This window comes from Pinus tabuliformis, chromosome 6, assembly GCF_031772625.1.
Source record: "Pinus tabuliformis cultivar Carrire ecotype Pingquan chromosome 6, CPIR1, whole genome shotgun sequence".
NCBI lineage: Eukaryota > Viridiplantae > Streptophyta > Pinopsida > Pinales > Pinaceae > Pinus > Pinus tabuliformis.
The window spans coordinates 1,196,815,123-1,196,824,256 of NC_142292.1; the positions used below are offsets into that span (position 1 = coordinate 1,196,815,123).

General features: G+C 40.7%; 2 pseudogenes; both read right to left on the reverse strand.

Annotated features, from left to right (window-relative positions):
* Positions 1-546: 546 nt before the first annotated feature.
* LOC149263031 (plasma membrane ATPase pseudogene) lies at positions 547-1,196 on the reverse strand (annotated as a pseudogene).
* Positions 1,197-6,460: 5,264 nt separating this feature from the next.
* On the reverse strand, positions 6,461-7,142 carry LOC149263032 (ATPase 1, plasma membrane-type pseudogene; annotated as a pseudogene).
* Between the last annotated feature and the right edge of the window lie 1,992 nt (positions 7,143-9,134).

The following is a 9,134-nucleotide window of genomic DNA, read 5'->3' on the forward strand; positions in this document are numbered from 1 at the left end:
CTGAGGTTATAGATAAGAAAACGAGTTTTATGCATCTGGTAACAGGTGTCTTCTGGTGACTGAAGTGAAGGGCAGGTGTCAATCCCATTTGCTGAAGCTACAGGCAATCGAATCCTGAATGCCAGTTTGCAACGATTGCCACGTTACTGATATCTTTAATTCACATGCAGAAGGTTCTATAAAACAACGACTTATGTATAAACAACTCAATGCGGTTTAAAATCCTCTGCTGGCCACTTAAAGATATCAACTGGGGCGTAGATCCACCTGGAGATTTAACTGAAGCTATTAATAGAAGATCGAATCTTATTTCTCTATTACGCAGGCTCCCATTGATGACACAATCCTCCCATGTTGACAACTGGCCAGCCACGCGGTCTTCACATCGCATACCACTCTGGAAGATGGCTTCTGCCAAAATGGAATGATAACCACTGAAAAGATGTTTGCCACTTTACGGAAATTGCCATATAGGGAACAGTAAGATTGAATTTTATTATGCTATAAAAAGCTTCTATTAGCTGCTGCGTTTTGATTTCTGAGGTCTTAAAATAGGAAATTAGTTCCTATTTTTCTGTTTGCGGTCGATGTCTTTGTAGCGTTGATGTCTTTGTAGCGTGAAAGATCTTTTTGATTCCTATCAACGCTCAATTTGTTGAGAGTGAGTGTCCCGATTTTATCACTGCAAAGAATTTTCATGGCAACCATTTCCTCTATGGCAGTCATTCTCTTTGTAATAGCCCCCCTGCATAGAGAGCTTGTGAGAGCCAATAGCCAGACAAGTGGGCATCGCAATAGGAATTCCACCAATCAAAAGCACCAAGAGGTTACTGTCGATGTTGAATAAGGTACATGACAACGATTTCTATGGCAATTCCAATTGCAATTGAACATATACAGAAGTTACCAATTGCAGTAATAACCTTTTGGAAATGACCCACTTGGTTTGTGCTATCCACCAAATGAGCTGCCTTTCCGAAGAAGGTGTGAACCACGGCTTCAATTTCTCCTTGTTTACAAGTAGAACCTGAGTAAACTTCATCTTCAGGATTCTTAGTCACTGGGAGAGACTCTCCGGTTAGAGCTGACTGATCGATCTTTAAAGGATCTCCTTCAAGCAAGCAAGCATCCGCAGGAACGATATCTCCCAATTTAATACTGACTACATCACCCGGAACAAGAAAACTAGCGTCCATTTAGGAAAATATTATACATCGACAGCCCTGGTTTTGTAAAAGTATTTTCTTCAAGCCGCGTTAGCAAATTTAAAGCCTCATCAAGATAGCCACCTTTACAAAGGGCACACAGAATATATAGATAACCACTTTGGCCAATGTTTAGCTTCTTTTCCTCCATAAATCTCAACAGCTCCATAGCAAACTGTGGGTCTGGAGCTTTCGAGCAGTACTCAGGTAAGGACAATCACCAATTGCCAGATAATCCTCCAGAGACCCAAGATATTTCAGGAGATTGACTGCCATTTTCTTATCTCCCGAGTGCAGTGCATAAATAATTTGCACTTTTAAAGACTGCTTTAATAGAACTGCTCCATCACCACCCATTTGACTACCTGTTCTCCATTGCCGAGAAGTGAAGGCATCAGTAATCAAGCCTTGAGAAGCACTAGGTGAACTTGATGACTAAAATTGTATTGCAGGACAACCCAGCCCCTGAAGGAGATGGCATCACAAAGATACGAGGGCTCTACCGCTTTCTCAAACCCGAATTCAACTGTCATAGCCATGTGCCGCATGCTTCTTGGAAAGATCTATCATTCCACGGATTTTGATATGAGCCTGTATGTCTCAATCCAAAACACGAGCCAACACGAAACAATTGAAGTTCGATGCATTTTGGAGGCTTTCTGGACGAATGGTCGTGCCCCTCCTTCGAGTGGTCGCGCACCCTTGGAATGGTCGCGCGCGAGAAATTTAACACAGGATTTTGGCGCTGGAGTGGTCGCGCCCCTCCCAGGTGGTCGCGCACCCTTGTGGAGTGGTCGCGCACCCTCCAAAAGACTGAAACTGCTGCAAATTTGCTAAAATCGCCTTTCAATCTCTCTTACTCATATTCTCTTGCCTTTAAATGCATTATGATGACCTCCAAGGAGGGAATTTACCTTTATAAGCTCATATTTAAACAAATTTAACTCAAAAACCCACTTTATAATGTCTTGACTTTTGCATTTCTCTTTAACACTGTTTTAGAGTCTTTTTGTCCTGAAATGAGCCTTTTGATGCGTTTGACTCCGTTCTTTTTGCAGGTTGACCATCTGATGGACTGTGGCGAAGGAACCAGGGCTGTTGCCGGCACTTTTGCAAACTTTTGAAAATTTCTTTATTTTTACAAATTTGACATGACCTTGGACTTAAAAACAGGGTTTTTTAAATCCAAGGCATAAAAATGAGCTGTAGCTGATGAAAATAATAATGAAACATATGTACATACCTACTTCTGGCTTGCTGGACACTCACTGACCTTGAACTCATGACCTTGTAGTGATTTTGACTCAAAACCCTAGACCTAAGACCTGGGAGCTCAAGGCAAAAATAAAAACAAGTTCAATTTCATTGTGGTATGACCTGATCCAGCAAAGCCAAGAAGGGAACAAAGACTAGCCCTCCATTCATTGTTATGGCATGCCTAGCGGGATGCAAAACTGACACTGATGAGACACCTACTTATGCATATGCAAAGAGCTATTGATCACTGATGGAGGACTCAAGACCGACACTAACATTGGCTCCAATGGGGATGGCAGCTCCTTGGAGGTGCCAAGAACCTCAGACCTCTTGGGAGAGCAGACCAGTGCTTTATTCATTAGGCAATGGAGTCAACTAGTACAAATATAACCATACTCGAACAGACATTATTTGATTTGGATTATAAACTGAAAACTTTCAAAGGACTATGACTCAAACAAACTCGATAGCAAACTGAAATAACTTGAAAAAACTCACTTAATAGACCAAACACAAATGACTCATGACTGACTTAACTAAAACAAGAGAAGTGCAGCAGTCCATCAAGATGTGAAATCATGATGACAACCACCTGTGTTTCTTACAAGCCAAAATACCATCAAACTATATCAAAATGCCAATGCAACCAATCAAGCAGATGCCTTCTTGATTGATTCTTCTTATCAGATCTTCTGGTCAACATTACAAACCTATCCCTGGGCATCCAAAAACATAGCTGACCGTGATCTCCTTCATCACTGAACACGGCAATAAACACTATCACTGCTGGTTGCAACAAACTTGCTAGAGGATCATGAAAAACATAAAGATTTGCCACTGCCACCTCCTGTTGCAAGATCAAGGTGTCCTTTGCTTCAAACTCTGATCTTCCTTCATCATGTGCTTCGATAAAAGTATGCTCATGGGCTTCAAAAAATTCTAAACAAGTAGATGAGCAGATCTCTTCTTGGAAAAACATTTCAGCACATGAAACATATGAAGAATCTGAAAGGTAATCCTGTATGCTATAATCTTCGGTGGTCAGACAATATGGTAGGTGATCTTCATATGATATGACAGCCGGATTCTCATTACATTCTTCAATCATAAGGAAAGAAACTTCAGCTGATTCTTGAGGTGCAAAAATGACATTTCTATCATCTACCATAAATTCATCCAAAGGAACTGTTTCACTTACTTGAATGAAGATCTCATCTTGATTTTCATGAACTGACTGAATCACCTCCTCATGCAGGCTTTGCATGTTGTCTTCTTCTGTGGGCAGATCTGAAATGAGCTCTTCTCTTTCACCATCTTCAGCCATATAACAAATTTCAACCTGCTGATCTATAAAGCTGCTTACAAGACTGTCATCCTTTTCAGAAGAGGAAGAAGGTCCACCATCATCTTCTTGACCATGTGTGCACTGCAAATCTGCATTAACTTGAGCTGGAGCAAGACCTCTCAAGAGCTGATCTATCTCCTCTTCGGACAAAGGAGATAATGCCTTTTGTTTTCTTCTGCTCAAACAATGATTGTCTTTATTGATTTCAAGTGAAGGAGTATACAGATTTTCCTCATACTGCTGATCCATTTCATGCAATTTCTGTTGATTGTCAAGAGGCGAAATTTTTTCATTTTCCACCATACTAAGATCTTGGTCCTGCTGCAAATTTTCATGATCGTCTCTATGGGAATCCTCTAGGTTCTCTTCATGTTGCTGAAATGGATTCTCATACAAAGCCTCCATGATCTCAACATCCATAAAATTATCATCTTCATAATACTTCTCAAGGCTTTCAATAAAATTATGTACATGGCTACAACAGTTCTGAACTAAAATCAAAGATGGATATGATTCTTTATACTTTTCAAAGAACACGGTATGAAAATCCCTTAAACAATAAATTGAAGCAGATGGCAAACTTTCATACCAGAATCGGGCTTCATCTTCCAGAGTAGCCATAAACATTTTCATCAAATAGTCCTCAGGAAAATTGATCTTTAACTTGCGAACATGCATATGAAATCTAATCAAATGTAAAGCAGCATCCTTCTTACCATCAGCATTAAATGTGGGCAGATTCCTTGACCAATCTACCTTGGGCATCTTATTCGGAAAACCTGGAATGTGATCTCGGCTCAAGGGAGCATATCTTCTTGCAATCTGATCCATCTTGAGAAATCTCAAAGCTACTGATCTCTCTGCAGTGAAGTCACCATGAAGCACAGGTTGCTGGATTCTTCAGTGAAAGGAGTCGCCAGTGAATGATTTCAGCCTTTCAAGTGTCTGATCGTTGTCCACTATCAACAATCAGATCTGAACTTGATATATGTACTGGGGTAAAAAAATGCAAATGAAGTGGTCGTATTCACAAGCTCACGGAGATTGACTGAAGCAGCGTTTATCTACTAACGCTGATGTAAAACAAGAGCGTTTTCGAAGGCTCCTGGCGTAACTTCAGGCTCCGTCTAAGACTTGTGAAACACACACATCAACACACAAACAAGTTTGTTCTTCCCCAGTATGGTCGCCACTATGTTAGCGCTTGAGATTTCACCCTAGGCTGAGGAAGGTAAACCTTCAAGGCTACATCAAACCATTTCACCTCGTAGCTAGCCCTACGAGGTATGAGAAGGCTCTCTCGGGTCAGATTCGGTAGATCTTTCAATAGGATGAGCTGACCCAATTAGAATCAGAGATATTAGGCTAGTAAATTGATAAGGAAGGTTTGTTTGGGGTTTTTAATTAAATGACGGGGCTTTTCTGGGCTGCATGGGCAAAATCACAGCTTTGAACAGAGAAATATAATGACTACACAGATTATCAACTGAGGCAAGGTAGGCAAGCACTTTAACACCAAATCTAGATTTTAAATGGGATGGCAAGACTGGTGAGGAACTAAGGAGGGCAAATAATACTTCGAATCCTCCTTAAATAGAAGAAAACATTGAATATGAGCAAATTTATAGGAGGAGCATACAATACTATGAATTCCTACCTAAACACTTCATTTGCTCAATTAGATATGATCATGAGGTGAATGAAACATAACAGTTTACATATGAGACAAAGGGAAAACTTGTGCTAAATCAACATACCACATGAATCTCAGCAAACAGAGCTGTGAAATTCCATTAAATTCTCTGCCAAAAACTGTACAATGAAAGCTCTGTTCCAGCACTCAGCACTCAGAAAAAATCTCTCCCCTCTCTCTCAAATGAATTTTTTAATACAATAAATACATATGCTGCCCAAAACAGGGGCGTTGTTTTAACTATCATTACAAAAAGTAGGAAAGGGCGTTTCCTAAACATAGAACAGCGTTCTGTAAATCTTATGATAATTGGCCAGTTGAGAGATAAATCCAGAGCAAAAATCTCATGAAATCATAATTGAGGATGAAAATAGGCGAATTTGTTTATTTTGAAATCTTTGGAGTGCTGCTTAACTGAGGTTATAGATAAGAAAACGAGTTTTATGCATCTGGTAACAGGTGTCTTCTGGTGACTGAAGTGAAGGGCAGGTGTAAATCCCATTTGCTGAAGCTACAGGCAATCGAATCCTGAATGCCAGTTTGCAACGATTGCCACGTTACTGATATCTTTAATTCACATGCAGAAGGTTCTATAAAACAACGACTTATGTATAAACAACTCAATGCGGTTTAAAATCCTCTGCTGGCCACTTAAAGATATCAACTGGGGCGTAGATCCACCTGGAGATTTAACTGAAGCTATTAATAGAAGATCGAATCTTATTTCTCTATTACGCAGGCTCCCATTGATGACACAATCCTCCCATGTTGACAACTGGCCAACCACGCGGTCTTCACATCGCATACCACTCTGGAAGATGGCTTCTGCCAAAATGGAATGATAACCACTGAAAAGATGTTTGCCACTTTACGGAAATTGCCATATAGGGAACAGTAAGATTGAATTTTATTATGCTATAAAAAGCTTCTATTAGCTGCTGCGTTTTGATTTCTGAGGTCTTAAAATAGGAAATTAGTTCCTATTTTTTTGTTTGCGGTCGATGTCTTTGAAGCGTTGATGTTTTTGTAGCGTGAAAGATCTTTTTGATTCCTATCAACGCTCAATTTGTTGAGAGTGAGTGTCCCGATTTTATCACTGCAAAGAATTTTCATGGCAGCCATTTCCTCTATGGCAGTCATTCTCTTTGTAATAGCCCCCCTGCATAGAGAGCTTGCGAGAGCCAATAGTCAGACAAGTGGGCATCGCAATAGGAATTCCACCAATCAAAAGCACCAAGAGGTTGTTAATTCCATCTCTGTACTGTCGATGTTGAATAGGGTACATGACAACGATTTCTATGGCAATTCCAATTGCAATCGAACATATACAGTAGTTACCAATTGCAGTAAGAACCTTTTGGAAATGACCCACTTGGTTTGTGCTATCCACCAAATGAGCTGCCTTTCCGAAGAAGGTGTGAACTTCAGTAGCAATAACCACGGCTTCAATTTCTCCTTGTTTACAAGTAGAACCTGAGTAAACTTCATCTCCGGGATTCTTAGTCACTGGGAGAGACTCTCCGGTTAGAGCTGACTGATCGATCTTTAAAGGATCTCCTTCAAGCAAGCAAGCATCCGCAGGAACGATATCTCCCAATTTAATACTGACTACATCACCCGGAACAAGAAAACTAGCGTCCATTTAGGAAAATATTATACATCGACAGCCCCGGTTTTGTAAAAGTATTTTCTCCAAGCCGCGTTAGCAAATTTAAAGCCTCATCAAGATAGCCACCTTTACAAAGGGCACACAGAATATATAGATAACCACTTTGGCCAATGTTTAGCTTCTTTTCCTCCATAAATCTCAACAGCTCCATAGCAAACTGTGGGTCTGGAGCTTTCGAGCAGTACTCAGGTAAGGACAATCACCAATTGCCAGACAATCCTCCAGAGACCCAAGATATTTCAGGAGATTGACTGCCATTTTCTTATCTCCCGAGTGCAGTGCATAAAGAATTTGCACTTTTAAAGACTGCTTTAATAGAACTGCTCCATCACCACCCATTTGACTACCTGTTCTCCATTGCCGAGAAGTGAAGGCATCAGTAATCAAGCCTTGAGAAGCACTAAGTGAACTTGATGACTGAAATTGTATTGCAGGACAACCCAGCCCCTGAAGGAGATAGCATCACAAAGATACGAGGGCTCTACCGCTTTCTCAAACCCGAATTCAACTGTCATAGCCATGTGTCGCATGCTTCTTGGAAAGATCTATCATTCCACGGATTTTGATATGAGCCTGTATGTCTCAATCCAAAACACGAGCCAACACGAAACAATTGAAGTTTGATGCGTTTTGGAGGCTTTCCGGACGAGTGGTCGTGCCCCTCCTTCGAGTGGTCGCGCACCCTTGGAATGGTCACGCGCGAGCAATTTAACACAGGATTTTGGCGCTGGAGTGGTCGCGCCCCTCCCAGGTGGTCGCGCACCCTTGTGGAGTGGTCGCGCACCCTCCAAAAGACTGAAACTGCTGCAAATTTGCTAAAATCACCTTTCAATCTCTCTTACTCGTATTCTCTTGCCTTTAAATGCATTATGATGACCTCCAAGGAGGGAATTTACCTTTATAAGCTCATATTTAAACAAATTTAACTCAAAAACCCACTTTATAATGTCTTGACTTTTGCATTTCTCTTTAACACTGTTTTAGAGTCTTTTTGTCCTGAAATGAGCCTTTTGATGCGTTTGACTCCGTTCTTTTTGCAGGTTGACCATCTGATGGACTGTGGCGAAGGAACCAGGGCTGTTGTCGGCACTTTTGCAAACTTTTGAAAATTTCTTTATTTTTACAAATTTGACATGACCTTGGACTTAAAAACAGGGTTTTTAAATCCAAGGCACAAAAATGAGCTGTAGCTGATGAAAATAATAATGAAACATATGTACATACCTCCTTCTGGCTTGCTGGACACTCACTGACCTTGAACTCATGACCTTGTAGTGATTTTGACTCAAAACCCTAGACCTAAGACCTGGGACCTCAAGGCAAAAATAAAAACAAGTTCAATTTCATTGTGGTATGACCTGATCCAGCAAAGCCAAGAAGGGAACAAAGACTAGCCCTCCATTCAGTGTTATGGCATGCCTAGCGGGATGCAAAACTGACACTGATGAGACACCTACTTGTTATCACTTGGAAATATAGTTCATGTATATAAGGTTGTCCATAAGTTTTATATAAAGTCTTGAAGTCTTGTGTATAGGTTTATTAGCATATGTCAATTTCAAATTTGAAATTCAAGAGCTATTGATGTGAATTCGTGTAAAGGAAAAATCATTAGACACCCTCCATCATTGTTAGTTAAAGCATGTCATGTCATTGGTACTTTGCGCAGTTTCGCAGCGTGGGTATGATGTCTTTGGTACTTGCGCAGTTTCGCAGCGCGGGTGTGATTGGTCAGTTTAGCTGCAAAATAATGTTTTCGTGTTTTCGCAGCGCTCTGTTTGTCAGCGATTTCGTAGCGCATCCTGTTAAATTTGAACTGCCCGCGCTACGAAATCGGGGTTTCAGGGTTTTTTGCAGCGTTTTTCTCTGAATGTCAAATCCGAGAGTAGTGAGTCACAAGTCCGTTCATGATTGTCATTTCACACCCTCTCCATGTCATGATAAGCCATTATTTCGCCATAAGGT